Source organism: Aphis gossypii, chromosome 1, assembly GCF_020184175.1.
Source record: "Aphis gossypii isolate Hap1 chromosome 1, ASM2018417v2, whole genome shotgun sequence".
Classification (NCBI taxonomy): Eukaryota; Metazoa; Arthropoda; class Insecta; order Hemiptera; family Aphididae; genus Aphis; species Aphis gossypii.
The window spans coordinates 6,208,793-6,235,232 of record NC_065530.1 but is presented as its reverse complement, the minus strand read 5'-3'; the positions used below and the strand labels follow the sequence as shown (position 1 = coordinate 6,235,232).

At 29.4% G+C, this 26,440-nt stretch overlaps 1 protein-coding gene across 2 annotated transcripts in view; it reads right to left on the bottom strand.

Moving 5' to 3' along the window:
• The window catches only part of LOC114125619 (uncharacterized), a 57,243-nt gene extending 31,006 nt beyond the window's left edge, over positions 1 to 26,237 (bottom strand). For both annotated transcript variants that reach the window (XR_003592533.2, XM_027989348.2), the window contains exon 1: positions 25,941 to 26,237. The gene's annotated coding sequence lies outside the window, so the exon portion shown is untranslated. The remainder of the gene's footprint in view (positions 1 to 25,940) is intronic.
• Between the last annotated feature and the right edge of the window lie 203 nt (positions 26,238 to 26,440).

Below are 26,440 nucleotides of genomic sequence, written 5' to 3'. Positions count from 1 at the left end.
GGCATGGATTAATATCTTTATCAGCAACCACACGTATGCTTCATGTAAGGTTTCAGAGCTACATCAGCTGCCAAGTTCATCAAAATAGTTATATTACATTCGAAAGTTAAAAAAGGTGAAAACCTTTTAAAATGAAAATATTTTATAAAATTTAATAGAGATTAGAAAAAGTTATCAAATTTAAAAATCCTTCACTTAATATAGAAATTAATAACGTTTTAAGTTAATATCATCTTATTATAAATAATTCTATGTAACCATGAGCTGAAAACATTTAAATAAAACTATACCTAATGAAATACAAAGAACGAACTATTAATAAGGTAAAAAAAAAAAAAAAAAAAAAAAAAAAAAAAAAAAAAAATGAAAAATAAAACTTATCAAAATGTTATTTATTAAGATAACTCATAAGTCATGATATATTTATCATGTATTTATCAATAACTCTTATAAAACAAACAGCCATTGATTGTACCGTGTTTAAACACAGAGACACAGTGAATTTAAATAATAAAATATATTGTAGTATATACCTTATTTTATTTAGAAACCCTAAATTTCGACCTCTTACATTCGAGCACACATGCAATAATTCCATATTTATAATTTGTATTTTATAAAATCAAATTACTAATTGTTAAAAACGATTTTAATTCGTGAATTAATTAATGAATTAGTCATACTAAATAGATATAAGCTATACAGTGTGTTTGTAATGCATTGTGGAAATATAATTTACTACACGTATATCACATTATAGCCGTGAACTTGACGATGAAATGTGTGACGCAGTTTAGCCCGCGGAAGAGTCGAAAATGAGCAGCCGGGTACCGCACCGACGCCACTGGTCTCTGGCAAATTGTTCTGGTGAGGGGGGAAGGGGAGCATACCGAATCATTCCGCTCGAGTTGTCCGTCGCCGCCAGTGAACCTTATCGCGTGTGCGAGCAGGTGTTACCGCCGATAACGCCATGTCCCATTGCAAGTAACGACACGACGTACGTCTTCGGTGTCTTTATATATTTTTTTTATCGTTCCATTAAAGTCCACCCCAAACACAAACAAGGGCGAATATGATGATGGTTAAACATAACGGTTTCAAGTTTTTTTTTCGTGTTAGGTATATTCTATGCCCATCAGCAGAATGTCGACAAAAAAACTAGGAAAACGTAAACACGACGAGTAAAAATTCGATTTTCGGCAGACAAATATTATTATAATATACTGTCAGTTGGTTTATACATAATAATATAATGTAATGATTATAGGTACGCCGAAAACAGAGTCTAGAAAAAAAATTCAATCTCTATTATAATAAGATATTTTGTTTTTCTTTTAAATTGATATACTGATAATGACCAAAAAGTCCTCCTTAAAATTATAACATAATAACATTATTTATAATAATACTCAAACCATGATATTATTCTGATATCTATAGCATTAAAAAGTGTAAAGATAGTACCTATATCACGACGCTGAAATAATGGAAACCGGAAACTATAAATACCAAAATATTATCCTCTACCTATAACAGCTGAAAATATAATATATTATATTTATCGTGTGAAATTCAAATTTTTTTCGTTTGTTTCATTTCGAAGACGCGCGCTAGACCGGCTCATCGGAACGAGCGGATATTAAAACACTTCCGAACTATTATAATACATTCATTGTTGTTATAGATGATGAGAGTGAAAGTAAATGTTTACAATTAATAATAACGAAAAACACTTAATATTCTTGTCGGAGAATGTTCATTAAAACGCTGATGAGCTCGGGAGAAGAACGCATGACGTTACTCATCGAAAATTCACAAAAACAATGATATACAAAAAGCGTGTACAAACATATTACTTGCGTAATTTAAAAGAAATCATTTGAATTATTGCATGCAAGTTATATTCGTTTAAAATAATCAGTACCTTTAGATGTACCTAACCCATTGTATTAATTAGTAGACTATTGGCAATAAAGTCGTTTTCAAAGCAATATTGAATTTTGAGTTTGCGGAGACTTCGATAGTCGCACACGAATTCATGTCGTTTAGTTTTTGTTAATTTTCTTCGAAGCTAGTATTTATTTTTTATATGTTAAATAATTTATGAAAATGAGTTAACATTGTATCTTTATGTAGGTATAATATAATATAAATATGGAGTTTAAATTATAAACATTGTTTACTGTTAAGCACGCTTAAGATGATCAAGATAATACGCCTGATGATGCCGTGGTAACTGTATATACGCGACATCGCTACAGCGCGCGGACGTTCAACTCTCCGTAAATTGCGAAAAAAACTTGTGTCAATAAAATACGAGAAGACAATTGTTTCGTTTGCTCAGAATTATAAATAAAACAAAATTATCAAATTTCATGAGTATAATTTCCCAATGTTACTTCTTGTAATTAATATATCATATTATTTTACAGTTGCCATGTGTTTCAGTATAATATAACTAATCTGCCGTGTGCAGTTTATAGTTTAGCCGCAATAAGTACATTTTAATTCCTATTATGAAATTTATATTATTTTAATGAATTCATTATAATAATTTTATGGTTACTCTTTCAACCATTATATTTTGGAATTCAAAAATCTGTACATATTATTATATAGTCATAATATTACCCACGTAAAGCATGAAAACAGGATGAGTTTATTCATGAACTGTAGCCGCACCGTCAACAGAATAATATATTAACGTCTGCAAAAAAGTTATTGGTACATTTTCATTTTAGTGATTTCTAAAACGTTTTGTTTTTCTGACATTCCGCGAACATAAGCTACAAATCATATAGTATTAAAATATTTTTCTATAAACTCATTATCTTAATTTATTATCTCGTTTTGAAACGAAATCGATTGTTTTTAAGTTCATCAGAATAATTCGACCATCATATTTTCACGACACATTATAATATATCAGGTCAGTCATCCACCAGTATAGTATATATATTATATACTAGGTAGGTATATACATTTCAGAATTGAATTGACGACACATTCCAACGCGTGTCAGGGAGAGGGGGTAGCCTTACTATAAACTGTGATGGGCGTGCAGATAGCATAATAATGTTAATAATAACAACAAACAACAACCACGACGACAATAACAATGACAATAATTTATAACGTTGAACACACGACAGAGTGTACAATATATACACGACCGACCGACGTCGGTTTCGATTGTCCGACCTAATTACGCGCGCAAAATATAAGTATAATGTATAAGATACCTCTTCCATGTATAATATTTTAATATAGCGATATGTATAGCATTATAGCTGCACGGCCGATGGCGTGTGACAGTGACCGTCGCGGACAGTGTTATAATAATATTATATAGTTGCATATTCGCCCCCGTTGTGGTCGATCTCGAAAACTCTGTGCTAGTACAATAGATGCATGCCATCATATACGCTGCAGTTTACGAGTTCTATGAGCATGTAGTACTTATACTATTATTATTGTTATTTGCAATTTTATTTTACTTTTTTTTATTATAAACGTTGCGCGGTACATACGTAAGTACCCATTAATCTACGCATATGCGAACAAAACCCCGATAGAAAGCACATTTTTTTGATAACCACAAATCACAATATAGCTAATACAGGTTCACACACATTTGTACCGTATCGCGGTTTTCATTTTTTTTTTTTTTTTTTGGTAAAATTATTATAATGTCTGTGCACGTGAAAACCATGACCTACTACCTGTACACAGCCATAAGAGTTGTCACTCGATATTTTTTTCAGTTTTTCTTTTATTGTACGACGCGAAAATAAATAGTTTTGATTGGTCTGTACATTTCTTTATGTTTTGCATGTACATTCTTATGCAGTATATTAATTTTATCAAATTGGTAAAAAATATTATGACATACTTATTATGTTCGACGTTTTTCAAAAAACTAATATTTCGTATTTGTACGAGTATAAGTATAGCAACACATGGTAGATAATTAATTTAGTGACACCTTTATACATAGGTACGTACTTCGATAATTTCACATAATAAATCTTATGTTTCGGTGTGTGTAAATTATATTGCATCTTTTAACGGACATTACAAAAAAGTTTTAATATTATGTGTAAATTCTTGGTGAATAATTCGATCACTCTGTATATCTATACGTACCTATAGATAAATCTTTATAAAATATACAAATACAGTTTGAAGAGTTAAAAGCAGGTGCCCCTTTATGTGGTACACTGCAGGGTGCAATTTTGATATATGTCTCTGACAACGGAATTGCACTGGCCATTCCTATAAACCCCTCACCCGGTTAAAAGTATAATGATTATTTTATTTCTCACAAATTCCAAATGTATGTGAATAAGATGTGGCATCGTAAAGTTTGTCTTAATAGTTTACAAAAATTCCAAGAATAAATCACAAAAAACGCTAAGTATATTTTTATGTTGTTAGGGAAAACTATTTCAGCCGTATTATACCTATCATAAAAATAAAAATAATATGGTATATATAAGGCTGATAATAACATAAAAAATGTATTTAACTTTTTTTGTAATTTATTCCTGGAATAGCTGAAAACGATAAAGAAAAACTATACGACGTAAATGTTAAAAGTAATAAAGTAATAGCTATAACTTATAACTTATAGCTTTATAAGTAACAACTAATAATTTATTGAGAAAATCACACAGGTGCATTTACTATTTGTTCTACCTAAACCGCAATGTAAACAATATTACTTAATATATGTACTATAACATGATCTGTTGCAGAATCGCATGTCAAAACATTTCAAGACATGATGTATTTTAACTGTTAAATTTGAAATCAATTAGACATACTTTAGTTTGTTGATCATTTTATAAATAGCGTCAACAATAACATCCATGATGCGAATAAAATATACCCTTGAGTTATATAATATGAGGCTTTACTCATAAATCTTGTTAAACAAACTTCCGCATGGCCTCATCGATAATTAACAACACTCAAATGTAATAATCGTTTTAAAATGATGAATTTATAAAGGTTAGTTAAGAATTAATATCATATGTTCGTATAAATGTTTATTTGATTAATCAATTGTGCATTATACAGCTGACGTGAACCAACAATTTTCTTAATGCGTATTAAATCTAGAGATGAAAATATGATTTCTTATCGAATACTTATTTTTAAAAATATTTTTGACGTCAAACGAAATTTGAGTGCGGGAACGATATCGACAACTAAACCTTTTTTTACTTTGAATTATAAAATAGGCAAGTAAGTCGATGACGAGGTCAACGATGTCGCGTATGTAAAATCAATTTCCGGCTATGACTAATTTGTAAAACTTCAACGTATATTAAATAATGTGTATTTTAGACTGATTGGAATTAAAGATAAAGATTTCTAATCGTCTTTGAACATATACATTTTAATCATAATAAAAGTAGGCTTTATCGTTGCTAGAAATAGAAAATTATTTTTACTGATGAAAAAAAATGATGGAAAAAACATCACTAAGAAAGTTAAAAAAAAACAAATTCCAATTTCCATAAAATTAACGTAGTTTTTTCGCACGCATAGTGTCCCGTGGCCTTATTAGTTATTAATATTTAATGTGATTGCTATATTGTCTGTATATTATACATCGGCATATCGCTTCCTACTATATCTGTTATCTACAGGCATATTGTATTATTGCTCTCCCGTTGATTTGAGGACGGGTCCTGTATACCTGCAAACACAGCGAAAGGACTATGTAACTCCGTATTATACGCACTGCGCCTCTACGCATTTTCAAATGTCAATATAGAACTATAGAAGTCCACCGCGATAAAGGTGCGGCTACTATAAACGAGTCGTGTTTTCTAGCAGGACATTTTCTCTTAGTTCAATTTCAACCATGGACAACGTTTTTTAATGGCCCATCAGATGCTTAGCAATCGGCATAAAAGCGTGTAACATACTATTATAAGTATAGGCACATATATGATTATATATTATGGGTTGTACCGACTATATACCTATTGCCTACCTATAATATATTTACATTTTACCGATGATATTTTAAAATAGAATAATGAAACGAGTTTAATGCACAACGTACCATGATAATGCACATTCTTATTGATGTAAATTTACATGATGATGGTTCGATCAATATAATACACGCATATAATATACATACCTACATATAAATCTATTTAATATTATATATTGTGTATACGTAATATATTTTGGTTAAAAGGTTTTGAAAGCACGTTATAATGAGTTCGCTCACATGGTCATTACTCATAAAATAACTTACCATCACGTGTTACCAATTTTAGTTAATTTTCGAAAGTTAAATACGGCAGACTAACAATTTGAAAAGGAAACGATTTAAGATTACGAATTAAATAATGTGTAATGTGTATTATTTCACAGTGACGAATAAGGAACATAATTATTACGACAGACGTTATAACTATTTGTTTATGAATTAAGATGGATCCCGTTAAATATTATATCATACCTAAACCTACATGTATGTATTTTAAACAGTTGATAAAAGGTTGACAATGAACTATTATTTTCTCGTTGGTATCAATAAAGTAATAATTTATGATTTAACATATCACAATAACGACTGTATATAGAACCATTTTTGTATCGGTTTGTTTTATAAAATTTTCTTTCAGTGCATTTTGAAAACATATTGTAATAATGTGTTTTAAAATAATGTATAACACTCTCGGACTTTCGTACGAAAATATAATTATGTAAGAATATAATATTTCTCTTTATTTATCAGCATAATCTTAGGAATATTAAATGGCCTTAGCGGCACGTATATGAACGTCATATTTTACTGTAAACATTAAATTTTCGATTTTTGTTAATTAATCATACGATACAGGTATTTAAATATGTATCGGCGGCAATGTTTTCACTTTCTCACGAATTCCTCTTGTTGTAACTGCATGTGCGCACCTATAATACAACCCTCAGGGCGAACCAGATCGTGTGGGTCGCCGAACCACTTTCGCATTCATCCGGTCATCGTACCATTATTATTACGGTATTATCGCGTATATATAATATGTATCGCCGTATGAATAATATTATGCATGCTGAGCAAGATATAATATTATGATATTATCTAAATGAGCCGGTTATCGTAATTTTTTCACTATACGTGAAGATCGATTAACGGTAGTTGCCCGAGAACCTCTAAATCATACAGTACTGGCACAAAATGATACAAATTGGTGAAAATAATTCGATTTGACGTATTCGTATAGTGTAGACTAGTATCAGTTTTTATAGTTTCTATACTATTTAATTATTTTTCTCTTTATGTAACAACCAACAGGTCTCATGAAGAAAATTTGTAAATACTTTTTAATATAATAAGACTGAAGGCATATACACTTATTTAAATTATATAAGTTCATAAATAGAAAACAAAATCAAAAATATAATATTAACATAAATATATATTGATTTATCATTTGATATTAATAATCAATGTATTGTATTCGTAGTAAAAATAATTAGTATCTCTAACATCTATAATATTTAGTATTGTTTGTCACTAAAATTACCGTTGGGCATTTATCAATTAAAATAGATAAAATTAATATTCAATTAATAAATTATTCACCAAAATATATTAACTATATAACTCATAAAATCATCAGTACGTAATCAGTTTTGTCAGCTAGGACGTTCAAATTGGACATAATGAACCAATTGAGTTGAAAATATATTTTTTATTTTACTATTAGAGTAAATATAAATGTTATGGGTAGTCAAATCATAATATTTTCTTGACACGTATTGAATTAGTAATACTAGTGTAAAATATTAAAATGTAATTAATGTATTTTGTGTTTACATTTTTGTGACGAGGCGTTATATATAACAGGTAGGTTTCAAAGAAATTGCAAATAAAATTTAACAAAAATGTGGAATCAAATTTCTAAATTTACTTCATATTTTATGTTTTTCTATGCATAGAAATATTAACATAATATTTTAGAACAGAAAATGCTTGCACTTATTTAAATTTTTATAATAGGGTGAGAATTTCTTTTTAAAAAATGAAGGAAAATATGACACTATTTACTAATTAGTAATTCGATATGTTCATAATGTAATTAATAATTTTTTATTACATCTAATATCTAAATAAACGTTATTTTGCATGTTTAATTAATTATGTACTTCCAGAATATTCTTTAAGTTCAGTACTATATTATATATTATTACCATGCGTCATATCTCTCTATTTATGTATAAAAAAAATAGTTTCCAATACATTTGAAAATCAATAAATTCCTTCACTATGTAAGTATCAAAATATTCTGATATGGTATACATGTTTGTTTAGTTGCATATATACATTCTGTCAGAAACAGTGAAAGTCCAGTGCCAGGACCTACCGATTGTTTCGTGTCTTCGACCGGTAATGAACTCGGAGTAGGTTTCGAATGCCCTTGTTTAGAATGGAAACACCGAGAAAGCTGGGTATTGTTGGCGTTCGATTATCCCCCAAAATCAGTCAAAAAGCAAAAGTATGATATCAAGATCATAGGTAAATTTAATTTTATAATCATATCGCACTTACCATCAGTTTATATTGCACTGTTTTATTCAAACAGCGATTTAAATAAAAGTTCGGAATAATAAAATGTATAATAAACAAACTATTGAACTTGAAGTAAGTATAGTTCATATAATAATAATAGATATACAATTATTTTATATTTTTTTTATATAATATATTATATTTTCGTGTTTTCCGATAAGATTTCCTATAATGTCCGTTGAAAAATCTAATCTGTTCAAAATAATAATATAATTACAGTCGGAAAGTAGGTATAAGGTATACCTAAGCTGACATAAATAACAAATGGCCTGTAGTTGAAGTTTTGAAAAAAAAAGAAAAGAATACCACGCGTAGAAAATTAATCACAATGATAATTGATAAGTATAAAATGCTATCTATATAATGAAATCATTAAACATGACTACAATATATATATATATATAATATGTATACATACATATTAGTTTCAAGGTTAGAAAAGGATTTCTTTTTTACCCCGCCGGTGTCCATATATGTGTCGTCTGTAAATACGACATATTTTGAAGCAATAATGCATACAGCATTAAGTATATCTATTAATCGTGTGTTTTAATAAATTAAGTCATACGTTTACGATCGGAAATAACGATAATGAAAATAATAATATGACACCGCATAAGTCGTGGGATGTAAATATTACAATATGTGTAATGTGTATTGTGTATACAATAAGTCTATAAACGATGTCATTGATATCATAATAACAAAAAGGCGAGTGTAACTCTGAGTGACTATATTTTATTCTGTACGATGTATCATAGGCTTTATCCAATATATATATGTATTATATGAATTTGATGATATCGAACGAGTATAGAAATGCGATTTTCAACGTTTTATCGAAACTATACGAATATGTAGGTATGTATAATTTCTCGAAGGAAATGCGTTTTCTAAACAATTTAATGAACGGTTACGGACACACGCGCAACTGCGTAAGTGCAATATATGAAACATTATAATAACAATATATATTATATTCACGTAAACAACAATAATAATAACGCGTTATCGGACGAAAAAGATAACGATGTGAACTCGTATTGTATTGTACCGCGGAGCACGGAGAAAATCAATTTGTGCATAAGAACATACTTTATTTTCTCTACCTAGTCTACCTGTACCTTTGTACCCTCTCCACTGATTCTGCGATCACTAAACGAAAAATGTTTAGGATTTCATAATATAGTATTGAGTGTAATTCAAATAATTAACTTTACTTATATTCTACATTCTCGTAGACGAATTTTAAACTTTACCTTTGAGGGAGCTAAGAACTACTGAATTCATCTAATGTAGTATGATATTATATGAATTACACTGTTGCGTTTTTAAATATCAGTATTTATATACAATCATCAAAGTTGTTTTTACTCGGTCTTAGTTAATTAATTAATTGACTTTATAAACCGTTTCGATTAATGTTTTTGTTTTTCTTACGATAATACAATGCATAGAATCGCCGTATCGCGACCTTGTCTTAATTATTGGTATAAATATCATCATAGCATTATTTTTATGAAACAACAGTGAAAATTGTTGAATGAATCGATTTATAGGATTGTAGTGTTTAAAAAATCGACCTTGGTGATTAACCGCATGGGAAAACGACAATATCCGTGCTTACGTATATTGTATAATGCGATGAACTCTTAACTTCCATTATGAGATCTCATTGTCGATTAAAATATTGTTTTCCATTGATTCGTGAGAGTGATTTGGGAAGTACCTACCTATAAAATCTATTCACGACGGTTACTCATGAGTCATGACCGTTATACACACGCAGTGCACGTAATACTGCGATTTTCGAACTTTTTAACTAGTGCACGGCTGGGAAAATAGGTAAAATTCTTGGGGAGACGAGTGTTCACTCTCTCAATATTTTTTAATAAGAATAGTAAAACACTGCAATCCCGAAGGAAGAAGTCAGGAGATATATACACGTATAAACAATAATTACATAAAAAAAAAAAAATACCGCTCAGCCTATAGGTGCCAATGCATATAATATTATACCGAACGAAATCGCTCCCGACGATAAATCCAAAATAGTTTTTGATTATATATCATATTCAATCGATTGCATACTATATTTATCAATAGTATATAATAGTACACACGTATTATATATTTATATGGCTTTAAAAATCCGTAATGCACATAAATGTAAAACAGTTTATAATTGTGGTAAGTCGTATCGTCGTTGAATATAAATACTATAACCCAATCAACGGTATTATAGTGTTATTTTAATTTGCGAGTGGCTATTATTAAACATTATAATTTATACAACCCACACTGAAGGCTTATACTTACAAAGTAATATTCGTATTTCGTATCATCGCTATTATAAACGTATAATTATTTATAATGTATAGGTATGAATCTCTATATTTACAGGCGTATGAATATAGGTCACGAATTACCCAGAGCCCCGCTGCACCACGTGATACATCGCACGGTCGAGATGTGTGCAGATTTATTAAATAGTCTATTATATATTATACCGAAATACATACATGGGTAATTGTAATATAATATACATTAACTCGCCGGTCGATGCCGACGATCGTCGTTTCCGATTTGCGCCGATCGGAAGCACGCGAAACCCGTTACGTTCGTTGCGGTGTATGATTATCGTTATTCATATTATATATTGTTATTGCACTAATAATGGCGCGGTATTATCATATTATGCGTTATTACGCGTTTGCCCTGCAACCGTTTTCGTTCGGCAGTTTTTAAGCGGTCCGAAAACCCTCTGATTTCCTGATCGCACTTCAATAACAAGCACAGTCGCCGACATAGACTATAACATTATAATTGCACACATCTATCGATATTAATACAAATACGTTAATACCTATACACCTAGCGCATTTGTGCGAAAATACTCGGCAAAAAGATTATAGGTTACTGGACTAACCAGTTTGTCGCATGGGCGTGCCGTCTATAACATAGGAACATACTTGTCTTGCAGTAGTACGATCATCAAAATATTATGAAAATTAGCGTAGACTTTACACTTGATATTGTATAGGGGAAGAGAGATTTTTAGCAAGAAGAAGACACTAAACACAATATTATATTGAATATTTATAATATGTTCAGGTATATTGTATATATTATACATTTTATAAATTGATTTCTTAATTCTCCGATTTCTTTAATTTTCTAGTTTAAAAATATATTTCAAGTCTTGAAAATAATAATTTATATTATAATGATGCATATACTTGCAATTTATACTCTTATACTTAAGATATACTCATATATTAGATTTTATATTTCAATCATTTGCATAGCTTCAAGAGCGTCTTCAAATATTTTCTTTACCATTCGTATAGAAGAATGCAAAACCACTGAGCTGTAGGGTGTTTTCTGGGGTGCGAGAGGCTTTTATACAATAGCCGCTTTCATTTCGGTGCCTCTATAATTCACTGAACGTGATTTGCAAAAAAAAAAATAATCTGGACACGCCTATATAATATTGGGCAGCAGTACGAATCGAAGGTGTATTATTGTCGATCCTCGTAAAATTGATCATCTTGACGGCAAATATATTATTATACCTACCTATTGGCTATTATAACTATAATATTCGCGGGTAAACGGCTCCACCGAGCTGCTCGCGCATTTTAATATTTTTCCATTTTTTTCTTATTTCTTTTATGTATAGTACCTCCTAAAATACCTGTATATAATATAAATATATATATATATATATGTAATAGTACGTATCACATTTTTCGAATTTTCGAGTGACTTTCACGTTTTATATCTCGACGATGATTGCGATTGGAAATTCGGACGTGAAATGTGCCGCGACCGACGGCCGATGTTTTTTTTTACACTTACATATAATATATACATATTATAAAGGAAATATTAAATGTGCTACATAGTATGATGCTAATAATATATAATATATTCGCCGACATGACGCGTGGCGTTTTGATACAAGCTCGGCATTGTGGTTTTTATCGTTTTAGAAACATTGGGCAGTTTACCACGAATATATGCATAATAACATATCGTAACTATATAGCCACCTTGAAAAATAAATTTATGCGTATATTTATCACATTAGATGAAAGTGCGAGCGAGGAGGAGGTTTCTGCTCCTTCCGAAAACGTTTAGATATAAAATTATTGCCGTTACCGCGGTGGCGATGCAATATGAAAGTGATAATCCAATTAAACAACACAAACAACAAGAGGCCAAGAACTGTTAAGTTCTGGTGTGTAAAAGATATTGCCCGCGGTTTTTGTGCGCGATAAATCAAAACGTTGCTCAAGGTTTTGTATATATATATATATATATACTTTTATCTTAATTTCCAGCAGACAGTTCAGTCATACGATAACGAACCTGATCGTCTCGACTGAAAACGTTTTTACGACACTTCAGAAACTCGTTACAAATTCTTTTAAATGTCACTAGAACGGCGTATCATAAAAAAAAATAGTTACCTCTTTTGCTATTAATATACAAGAAAGCGGGGGTAATTTTTTTTATACCTTCAATGGCTTATGATTATTGGTTCAAATAGTTTTTAATATAGCTGTACAGCAAATTACATTTTAATTTATATCTCACAAAAGTCACAACAATATAATTTTTTTCTCAACTATAAACATACACATTACACATGTACATTGTACTAACATTTTTTATATAGAATATAATACGTTTTTAATATTTTATAAGACCTTATAAGAAATTTAGTGAATCTGTTGTTCAAAATTCAAATAAATATATAAATTATAATGACTTCAAATATTATAATAAAATATTCAAATTATTCCTATCAAAAACACAAGTATATAAATAAAAATATCATATTCAATACATAGATTGCACATTTTACTGTTAAGATATTATAATATACAAGTTGATGAACTATGTATCATTAAAATATACTGCACATTGATTCACAAACTCCTTCCCAAAATATATTTTATTTTTATTTAGAAATATTTTTTAATTTTCAAATCAGCATTTAACATTTTTAAACTACGTATACTATACACCTCAACAATGTAGGTATATACACACAAACGCACACACACACACACACACATACACATATATATATATATAAATTATGTATATTATTGGCGTTGATGTAATAATTTGTGAACATTTATGTGCTATTATGCTGTTATCAGCAGAAGAATTCCAATCGGTCACGGCCGTGTCCGAGAAACATAGTAAACATCTAAAAAATGAGTATGTACCAGACAAAAGATCATTTCATACAGTCTCATCTACCATCGGAAAAGAGGGGATTGATATAGTTTCCTCCGATCGACATTCTTCTACGGATTTTGACCCAAAAAACAAATAGTTCACAATTCTTGTTGTAGATACATTATATTGCATTTTGCGATAGATTATTGATATATTATTATATTATCCAGATTATGGTAATTGGTTAAAAATAAAAAATAAATAAAGCCGACCATTACTCCAGTAAATAGAAAAAATCCAAAAATAAAATGAACCGACTATTATGTCTTATTGTTGTGGATTAAAATAAATAAATTACAGTATAATATAAAGTTAAATATTTATAAATTATATTTAACTGCACGAACATCGACTGTAATCCAACAAAGAGATAAACTGATACATTTTAAATATTAGTGTTCAGTACACAATTTTAAAAATGTGAATACGGACTATATATAATATTCTTGGATTATAAAAAGAATTTCAATGTTTTTATTTTAGTTAATTCATTTACACCTATGGAATAGTTGTTCAGATAATTTTTTAGGCACATATACAATATACAGTTATACATATATGTGTGTGTGTGTGTGTGTGTGTGTGTATGTGTATATACAGTAAGACTTCTCGTTTTTTATCATTTTTTTCCTCGCGATTTTTCACATTATTCTATGGCTCTCTACAAGAACAAACCAAAAATCCCACGTATACATACTTTGGTGGTGTAAAAAAAATGTAACCGTTACAACTCTTTTACACCGGAAACAGGATTAACAAAAAAAAAAAAGAATCCATTTCCAGTGAAAGCCCTCAAGTGAATTTATTTAAAGCAATTATTTCCCAGGTCGGTTCACATAGGTCCACTCATTTATATAATAAGTACATTTATTTTAAGTTATATACCTACTATTTGTAATGTGTATATAAATATATTTGTGTTTCGTGCTTAAATAATATTTTCTTTAAAGTTCATTTTATTAATATAATGGTTATTAAATAATTTTACTGCACACCTCATACGTAACAATTAAAAAAGAAGAACACATTTTATAATAATAATTAATTTCAAGTTGATGTAAATCATGCTTTCACCAGGTCACGTAATGTCGTCGCTCTGATTACGACACGCACTACCTGCACTACAACTGCTGTATTTTGTCTCATCAGAATAATCCTTTTTTATGTTATAATTTTTATTATATTACAATATTATACAACAAACACAGGTATCATTGGCACATTAAAAAAGAACAATACATTTATTTTATTCAACTTATAATATCCCATTTATTTTAATGCCCCCTTCTATAGTGTAGAAGTATAATGTATATTGTTATTACTTATAAAATTATTCATTTTGTGTCAAGCAAAAAAAGTGTCACCGTTGGGTGAATTCTTTTTATTAGCCAATTCATATTTAAATAATACTATCCATTTATACGATTATTTGAAAGAAAAAACGATAATTTACATTAATATATTTCCTAATAGAGAATATTTTTAATATTTATTTATTTAATAAGCACTTCATTTAATTAATATAGTACAATATTGAACAAATCAAAAATAGAACTGTAATCTAGAGCAAAATCCTATATGTTTTACTTTTACCACACACCATATTATTATTATAATTTATCATAATGTACATGTCAACGCAGAATCATATCAACATTTGAAACATACCACATTTATATCTACGATAAAATACATTTGGTGTGTATAGGTACATTTGTAATTATCTTTAGAAAATCCAATAAAATATTTACAACTATTATATTATGTGTTATACTAACGTATAACTTGTATCTACTAATCACTGTAAATTGTAATCGTTTAGGAATTTAAGATACAAAACAAGTGGATACAGTGAACTAAGATAATATCTTGGTTCATGGGTCTACTAGGTTGCTCTATAAAAATAAATATATAGGTACTTATGAGTTATGGGTCACCACGTATAGTTTCTATAAATATATATATATAACATGTGTATAAACAAACTATGTATACATAATTTCTTAATACCATGTGTTTATTGTACAATATAAAAATTATATTCGCTATGAGAAAAAATGTTTATGAACAGTTGGATATTAAAACGCGTAAATGAGTTCATGAATTCTACTAGGTACGCAAGTACCATATTATATAAATTATTGTTAAAATATTATTCGAAACAATAATAAATGAATTATCATAGAGGACATTATAAATTATAATGCACGCAAATATTAATATAATATGTTATATTACAGTAAATGTAAATTCCAAGGCTTTTCGTGTAATGTATCCGTGAAATATGACGGAATCGTCTATATTTTTCATATACCTTTACTCACGATTACACGCTCAGGTGTGCACGGACGAACTAATTTAACCTTCCCGTTTTGTTGAAGTCAAACACTACAAGACTTACATTTTTGTAAGCCACTATTATACATGCACGCACGTCTCTATCGTTCAAAGTCTGGAAACGTAAAAAATAACACAATTTTCTAATTTTTTTTTTTAAAGTTTAAAAAACGTACAAACGAGGTATACAATATACAGGTAAACACTAAACACATCATTATTCCACATACTATATAGATTTATATACTTTATTGAACTACTTGTCATTTTAGATATGATTTTCTTGTGGAGTTCTACATAATAGTATTGCAATGAATGACGTTGTACGAGCCTATAATAATAGATCATTATCATTATCGTCGTTCGACTCGAGATCTTTTTGAGTCATTTAAAGGTACCTAAAGGTTTAATCGAATACATGCAGGTGTACTAGAATATTACTATACTGAAGCGAATATTTACAGTCGATGTTATCGTTTGAACGTGTAATAAAACCACAACACTGTAGGCATAGGCAATGCACACGGAGATATCCACAATGTAATGATTATGCTTTCGTCTGCGACGTTATTATTACAATACAATACATAAGTATATAATATGTTACAAAACAACGAAACAGTTCTCATGGAACTATATATCTGCTGTGCAAATGTGCAATAGACGCTGTAATCTGACCAAACCAATGCGCTGCAATATTGCGATAATGTATTATAATTATACATATGCGTGTGTATTAAAATTTTTTATTATACAGTCGATTTAACTGCACAAATAGGAGTATAGGACACACGCATTTCTGTATTCATTACACACGCATATTATTTATTATGATATACCTATATACCTAGTATATTATATAGTGTGGTGGTTTTATATTATTATGAAATTAAAAAAAAAAAAAAACAAGAACCTGTTCTAAATAATATAATACAATATATAGTAATTGGTTTTATATACAAGCGCGAGTTATTGTCAGAGGTATTTCTTATTTTGGAAATTCGTGCCGACGGGTATTGTTTCCTGTCCGCGGAGAAATACCTGTATAGGTACATCTAAATACTTAATACAATTATGTCACATACATATACCTACTGGCAACTAGCTACTGTAGCATTATATAAAATCAATGTTAGGAGGGTGTAATGTTATTATTTATTATGAAATGATGAAACGATCACGTCTACAACAAGAGTTGAGAGTGATATCTGATGGAGTCGCAATCAACAGAAAGACACAGTGATGATCATTAAATAAATCGGAGTAATAACATTCGGTAGCTACTTTCTTTGTTGTTTGTTAGACTTTAATATAATACTAATAATAACATTTTATGAGAAACAGTTGAGTGAGTTTTAGATGTCAAAAGTATAATTTCCTACATTAAAAAAAATAACAATAGATTTATAATAAAACCACCCCTAAATGTATGACTTTTTCTCTGCACTAGGTCGACTTCTGCAGCGCTATAAATACACATGGAGCTATTTAAGTATAAGTCGTAAAACCATCATCGTACCATAATTTATAGATTAGGTTAAATTTATATTATATAATATATACAATTATTAAATATGCATTTAATCTTATTAAAATATGCTAAGATACGCAATAAAAATATAATAAAATATATTAAGAGTTCACCAACATTTTCCAAACTATCGTTAAATGAATACTATAAAAACAGATGGAATAAGAACATTTTTTAGTTATATATAGATATACCAATATATTTTGTCTCACAATTGCTTGTAAATAATAATTCTCAATATATTTAAAAAAAATTTGTTAACAACAAAATCACTGATTTTTCAAAACTGAAATTAAGATTGTATCTATAGTCTTATCCGTCTATTTAATTTGAAAATACCATTAAAAACGTGCATTTTTCTAATTTTTGTTGTTAAAAATACATTATATACTTAAAATATGAAAAATAAATGATTTGTATCAATATGAGGCAATTTGTGAACATTACTAACCGAATTTCAAGAAAAGTGCGGTGCAAAAAAAACATACCAATGCATACAAATCTTAGCCCTAATGATAAATAATAATAATAGTCTTCTACACCGCCGTCGGACCCGTGGGATCCGATGCCGGAGGCGCGATAAAATTTAATATTATATGTGAAGCGTTTCTACCGTCCGTCCGACCGAGTACAGCTATTATATGTATATATATATATAAAGGTATATACGCATTATCATTTTATGGCCAAGGAGCAAATGGCATCGGTTCGTAAGGTTCGTTTATATATAAATGTTATTATTATATTATAGCGGGCGGGTCAGGAGAAGAAACACTAAAAAAAAAAAAAAACTACACCGCTGCTGCACCCGTCGTCATATTGGACGTGACCTTGAACGCCAATCGCGGCGGATGGTACACCTCGTACCTATATACGTACCGTCGGGTGTTGTCTGGGCTGGGCTCCGGGGTAAGAAGACGTGCCTGTACAACAACGATAACGCGGTCCGATGGCGGACTTTTTCGTTTTTATTTCTGATGATTGATGTGCGTCAGCCCCCACAACACACCCGCCGTCCGGCAACCGTGTTGATTGATGACTTTTCCCCTATGGGCAGAAGTAAATCGAATAAAACGAGGGGTCAACGGCGGCGGCGATGGTGGCGAAGATCCGAGACGCAGATACGGTTATATAGAGATAGTAGACCTCGCGATAGATAATAAATAATATAGAGACATACGCCTCGTATTTTACGAAATAGTAGGTAAGTACACCCAAGTCGTTCCGAATATAACGATTTGTAATTATAATACCTACGACGCATTCCGCCGCGGTAGATGTCGGGCGATTTTTAATTGTTTTTTATCTGAAGGTCACACGTTGTTGTGATTTATAATAATAATAATAATATGGTTATACGTTTATATAACTTGTATAGTATAGTGAATGAAAAACACACATGCACTACAAGTCTCGTCGATACCGGTCAAAAGAGCTTTTTCGAGAATACGACATCCTTATTTTCATCGATTTGATTCCAATATTGCTCCAAACGATGTGGAATATTTGTTTAATACATTTCACTATATGGGCTCCGGTAGCCGATTCTAACCGCGATTATTTGTGGTCCCAACTCCCAAGAGATTAATATATTAGAGATTCAGTGTTTGAAATTGATATAAAGTACATTTTTCTGTGATACTCTGACTTCTGCAGACTATCCATTATATTGATGAGTGATTGATAAGTATCTCTCAATTAAACATAGCTGGACTGGATATCTGATTTCAAAAAACAAAATAAAGTGAATAACGCACAAGAATCCAATAACTGTGATAAGTTATGACTAATTAAATTATCATTGATTATAAATACAATTTAGTAGTTCCTATAAATACCACTCGGGACTGGCAATGAGATGACTTTTAAAATATTATGTTAGTTTTTATAAACGTACTGTTGTATCTATAGAACATTTCTCAGCGCATTTTGTGTTTCAATAATTGTAATTTAGCAATAAATCGCATTAACTTTAAAATGACGTGCTTGAACGGTAATCATTAGCCATTAGGTGCACGATGAACGTTTCGTTAAAATGCAAACCATATCTTGAATAAATTAAACCATACATGTAGATAATTAGTTAAAATACATCGTCATTTTTAATGGCAAATGAGTATATGCATTATCGTGATTGATCACATTTCGTTAAAATCAGGTTTTCATTAAACAACTTAAAATTATTTAAAAATACACCATGATATGTAACTAACCTAACCAATGTTTTTTTAAATTCTTGGATCTTTTATATGAATTGTTTTATTTACTTATTCGTGATTTACTACTAATGATAATAGTTGAAAAATATACTTTATAACAAATAGCAATTTACTATTAGTATTGTCCTAAATTCTTGTAAAATTATAATTTATCGCTCTATAGTCTATACGGTACTGGTTTTTTACGGAATACAATTTTTTTTTTACTATTTCTATTCAGTACAATAATTACTTTCTAAGGCCAACTTGTAGTTAATACGTACCTATATAAGCTATAACATATTTCCTAAACCTCCGCATCACACCTGAGCCACACCAACAGAGCTATATAAAGAGCTGCTGTCGTCTCTCGTCAAAGTTCAAATAATAACCACTAACCTGCATAATATGGTATGTCAATTTATGATAACATGTTTAAGAAGTATATATTATAATCGTTTAATAAATGTTAAATAATTATTATACTATGGATACAATTTCGTTAATCTATTAGATGTCTATTGAAACCTAAAAATTACATTAAAGAATCTAACATTTATTATATAACACAGTCATAAGCTACAAAAAATGAACTTGAGATATTAAAAATATATCAAACGTAAAAAATCGTGATACTGAGTTAGTTGTCATAAGACAGAAATAATAGTCCAAGGTGAACGGGTATTATAATAATTAACATTAATCAATTCGAATAAATTATATTAAAGAGGAAAATATAAAAGGTATATGATATGAACATTGTAATAATCATCTAATTTAAATGGTTAATGGACGTATTATTCTCCCTGTTAAATTTAAAAGTTGTGTAAAAATAATAAAAGGCGATTTAAATAAGATGTATCATCAATTTATAACGTAATGTAATTTCTTTATTTTATCAAAAGCTTTAATGAGAGTGGTCAGTATATACAATTATTAATATACTTTGTCTTAATGTCCCTACATAATCAATAAGTTCTGTTTGTAGTGAATATTTTTTTTATATTTTATTTGATCCATCGATTTAATTCGAGTCCCAGGATTTAATATAATAATTGGTAGGATATTTAAAACCAAAGAAAATTAAGTAAATTACTATTAATGAAATCTTCTATAAATTAATAAACATCACGTATTTGTATTTAATTAATTACATAATAAAATAATGGTGATTAATAAGTTGATGGCAACAATCAAAATTAAACTAAGTTATCAAGACTTATACATACAGGTATTTATTAACTATCTCTCTGTATATATATATGTGTGCGTATTGTGTATAAATTAATGTTGCTTTGTTCTCTATAAACACAAAATATACTTAATTATTTTCAATAAAAGTTATATCAATCAATTCCTTTTAGACTTGAAAGGTGTTTTATTATAACTTGTTTTTTAACCTATAGAGGTTATTCTAAGGTGACTCACATATGGATGTAGTAGTTTGGCTCACGAAAAATCGATTATTTTTTGTAAAATACTTGTCATTGGTTACAGATTATACTACTTTTATAGTAAGAAGTTATTAATAGAAATAATGTACATATAAATTTTATAAATATATTTTTTTTTTTAAAAACAAGTACTTATACACACAATTACAATAATTACTTTTATGATTTTATTTCTTAGTTCTGAACATAATATTTTTTATATAAACACATAAAGACGAAAGCTAATCTTAACAATATTGAATTTACGTCGGCTTTTAGGCGTTAGTTGAATCTGTCTAGGATAATCTGTTTGACATCAAAAATACGTCCAGAATTCAGAAATGGAAAATCAAAAATTAATCATTGTAATTGAGTTTGTATTATATATTTCAACTGAAGCAAAACAGGAGAAAGATAGAATGCGATAGATTAATTTTAACCCGTCTAAAATCGGTTAATACAGTTATTATACTAAATATATATAATTCAAGTACTTATAAAAATACTGACTGATTTATCAAGCATACTCACCTCAATTTTTTTCTTAAATAATGAAGTAATTATAATTATAATTTTTAGAATTATTAAACATAATTAAAAACCATATTTTAAAATTCTTGGGATTTTTTACTGTTTAAAGAGTTTCAGTTTTTTTAACGAAAGCCCTTATCTTTGAACTCTTGGTAAACTATTAAGTGAACAATTATTTTTAAATGTTTATATATAATATATCTTAATTCAAAATTTGAACGAGTAGTTTCACAGTTGTTAAAATGTTTTTACTAAGGATAATAGCCCTTAAAAATGGTTTAACAAAAATATAAAATAGATGTAATATTGGACTCAATATTTGTAATACTTAGGCTACTTTTACAAATTATAAATATTGATAGATTAATATTAATTACTAAATTTTTCGAATAACTATTCCTCATATTTCTTCTATGTGATACTCTTTAAATAGAACACACAATTAAAGAATTTAAAAATATGATATTTAAGTATAGAATTTTACTATTTAAAATGTTCAAAAATCAGATTCTAAATAACTGTATTATTGAAGAAAAAATTGGTAAACAAACTTGGTGAATCAGGCTGTGTATTATATTGATATTTTTTTTTATTTACAATATAAAATACACTAATTTATTCTTTGTACTGAAGTTACGGGAGTTTTCATAACATTATAAAAGAAAAACACGAAGTATTGGAAAAAATCATGATTTATAATTGATCGAAGTAAACCATTATCATTGTTTTATTTATTCATATAGACCCACATTTTAATTTTTACTCGTGAACAAATACAAATTACAATGAAAGTTAACAGAACGGATCGTTAAACGTTATTTCCCAGAATTATTTACTATTTACCTATACTATTTAGTTGTTTTAAAGATTTTTTTAAATGTTTTGTTAAAATACTACATTATTAGAAATAATATAATATAGCCAATAGGTATAATAGGTGTTTGGTGTTTGGTTCTAATGAAAAACGAAGAAATGACCAAATTCGGTATAGGCCAAAATAGGAAATGTAGGATTGGCTAGCGTTATGGAATTATGACTCCGTTGTATTACTATTATTCCGTTTTCCCGAGGCGCTTAATGTGAATAGATAAAAATAATATATTATAATATACCTATATGATAGGCTAACTACTGCAAACAATGCATGGGATCTGTATATGTGGGTCGTTTTCAATCAGCTTCATTCATGCGTTCAATAGTTTTAACAATACATCTTTGGTTTCATGTGTTAAAAAATAATCCAACATTAAATAAATAAAAAAAACAAACAAATAGTAAACAGCAGTTGAATACCACCAAAAAGTGACCCACCCGAGTACACATACACACCTAATATTTAACTATATTATACCAAGTTGTATTTGGAATGTTTTTTTATTTTCACTGTTAATGTTATCAATATAATTAGGTATGGTAATAATTGTATAAGTATAAATCAAGATGTTTTAATTTTATTAATGATGGCTAATAAATTATCTTAAAATGGCATAAAGCTCGTACAGTTTGATTTAAAATCTATTTCGGTTATTATAACGCATTCGCGGGCAATCACACAAACTTTTTTTAAAAACACCAATTTTCTTACTTTTCGAAATAAAATTACTGACAGGGCACTTATGTTTTAATGGTGAGTATGATGGGTGGTTCGGAAAGCACGCCGATGCTGCTAACATGTTCAATGGGCGAGTCAAGTCATGCGTTCAAGATGTACTTACGTATTATACACATATTTTTTTTCATAACAAAAATATGGGAGTAAAATATTAATTTATTTCCATATTTGTGATTTTAAAATTATATGTTTGTCAAATAATAATCATAGTAATTCAAAACTTCAAGAAATAACAATGCATTTCTAGACATTTGTAACATAAAATAAGCCTTTAATCATTATTATGGGAGGTACATTATAATTTACAATACTCATAGTATGACTAGTATGGGTCGTAGGCCGTAGAATTAACTACAGCAAAGAATATTTTCCTATGTCAATTGTGTTATTTAAACAATAAATAATAATACGATGTCATCTAATTATAAAAAAAATGTATCGTAGTTATAGTTTATTCTGAGGTTTATTCGTTTCAGTAAACATAGGTTCTTATTCATTTTCATTCGATTTCAAAACATGAAAAATATTCTAATGAATCCCAATATACATACAATATGAAAAATGAATGATGTAAAAGATAAAAATAATTTTATATGTGAGCAAAAATTTACCATAATATGTATGGTGAAGTCATTAGTAAGTACTCATTACTGAGTAGAGTGATCAAGATTTCACTTTCTGCAGACGATTTTTCCATTGTCTTTTTAGAATTCGTTATTGCATAAAATATGTAGATAGTACTAGATACCATGTGCATTATTTTATTCAATGAATACGTGTTAATTTATAATGTGTCTTTTAAAGATAAATACATCAACCGTGCATTAAATAAACCGATATAGGTATTGGAAAACTGGTAGTAAATTAAAACGTCACAATATTAAACATTTTCTTCAACATTTCCAAATCTTGATTTATATATTATAATTTTATTATAAACATTGTAATCAATAATTGTATTAATGATTGCATTATTATAAAACCTACAAATACCTATCTATTAACATTCTATTTATAATTAATGGTTAAATATAAAATTTTTAGACAGTTTTAAATGATAATAAAACTGTATGTTATGTATATTTGAAATAAAATTGCAACTGACATTGAAGAACAAAATACTACGAATAATATTTATTTTCGGATTATTGAATAAAAACAAATGGTTTCTGAGTACCGCTACGTAATAATAACAAAAAATATCGAGTAAAAATGATTACTAATTACAAAATTATACGACAAAATAGTAAGATTTGTTTATTTAACTGGCTCATTGCATCGTATGTTTACATACAGGCATGATCAAATTAATCAAATTTTTTAGTTAAGTTGTATAAAAAATATTTTTAAATGAATTGGATACACCTACCTAGGCCCAACGTTTTGCGTAACCATTTCCTTTATTGAATAATTTGTTTAATCAACAAAACATAAAAACTTAACAGTAAACATTGACTATAATAATATACGAACTGCTCCCAACGTCATGTACACAGCGAGCGTATCTCTAGACTCCAATAATTATATAAAGAAATGTAGGATTATAGGAATGCTAATACGATACGTCAATATCTACCTACTACTTAGTACCTACCTATTTATTACCTACATCAACAGTGACTATTTGTCAACAAGATATTATATTCAACAAATTATACTGAAATAGGTAGGGTTTACTGATAAATAATACGTATTTTTAGTTTTGAACGAAAGCAATATTTCAGTTAATAATATTATTTAAAATGATAAAGATAAACGGCATCACACATTTTATCTGTAAGCTGTAATTATTATTGTATGCTTGCGCCGTTTATTTTTAAATTTAGTTACCGGACACCGGTTAACCTAAATATTATTTGAATAGGTACCAATAGTGCGATATTCATAACGTCAATATTAGTTTATTGTTGACGATGCCCTGTGTCAGTTAAACGTGGATGGCATAAAAAAACTACGCGATGCATTCGGTCGTGTTTATAATAAAAAAAATAATAAATAATAATATTAACTTTGCGATCACGGTCACAATACAATCTGCATGTAGGTGGTAGGTGAGGCGCGGGCAAAATATTTTATCGTGATGGCGTCGTTGTCGACAGAGTCGTTTTCGGGAATGTTTGCGGCGTAATAGTACCTACAATATTATACAAAATAACCGGAAGTTCTCCCCGGAGATCGAAGACAGCTGGCGACCCACAGGGTTGACGCGTCAACACGTTGTCAATAATTTTACAACTCTCGGCGACCACTCAAGTCTTGATAATATTATTAATACATCGGGATTCTCGAATGCCTGTCTCACGTATAAAAAATGATCATCCAAACGCCATTATCATGCTCAATATTGGTCTTTGATAACTCGAATTTCTCATACCTACTCGGGGTTATCGAAATTCAACAGTGTTTTTATTAATATATGTATGTAATATTTACTTACGTTCAGCAGCTATTCAACCAGTGGACGACTCTCGACGGACGCCGTGCGGTGTAAGCGTGTACACAGCAGATTCGTCGGTAGTAACAAGACGACGACCGTAGGCCTAAAATGGAGAAAAATCACAACGATTCGTGTACTTGGGTCGTCGTAAAAACGCGGGTTACCCGTAATAAACACAATAACGCACGTACACGCACGAGCACGACCGTAGTACCGCTAACCGGTGCCGCGAAATGACTGACGACGATATAATATGCGTGCCACGAGGTCTTCGTCGGAGACTGAACCTGAGCGAGTAGGAATCCGAGCGAACAGGTGTCTTCTCATAACCGTAAAAACCTTCCTTGCCCCCTCACCACCACTCCACCGAACTAGCGGCCCACTATGAGCGGACGCGATCGCTCCTCCTCTCAGCCACCCCCTCCACACGACTGCCCAAGAACCATTCCGTAGTGTAATCGTAGTCGTCTTGTCGTGTGTTCAATTTGCGCATTTTAAAT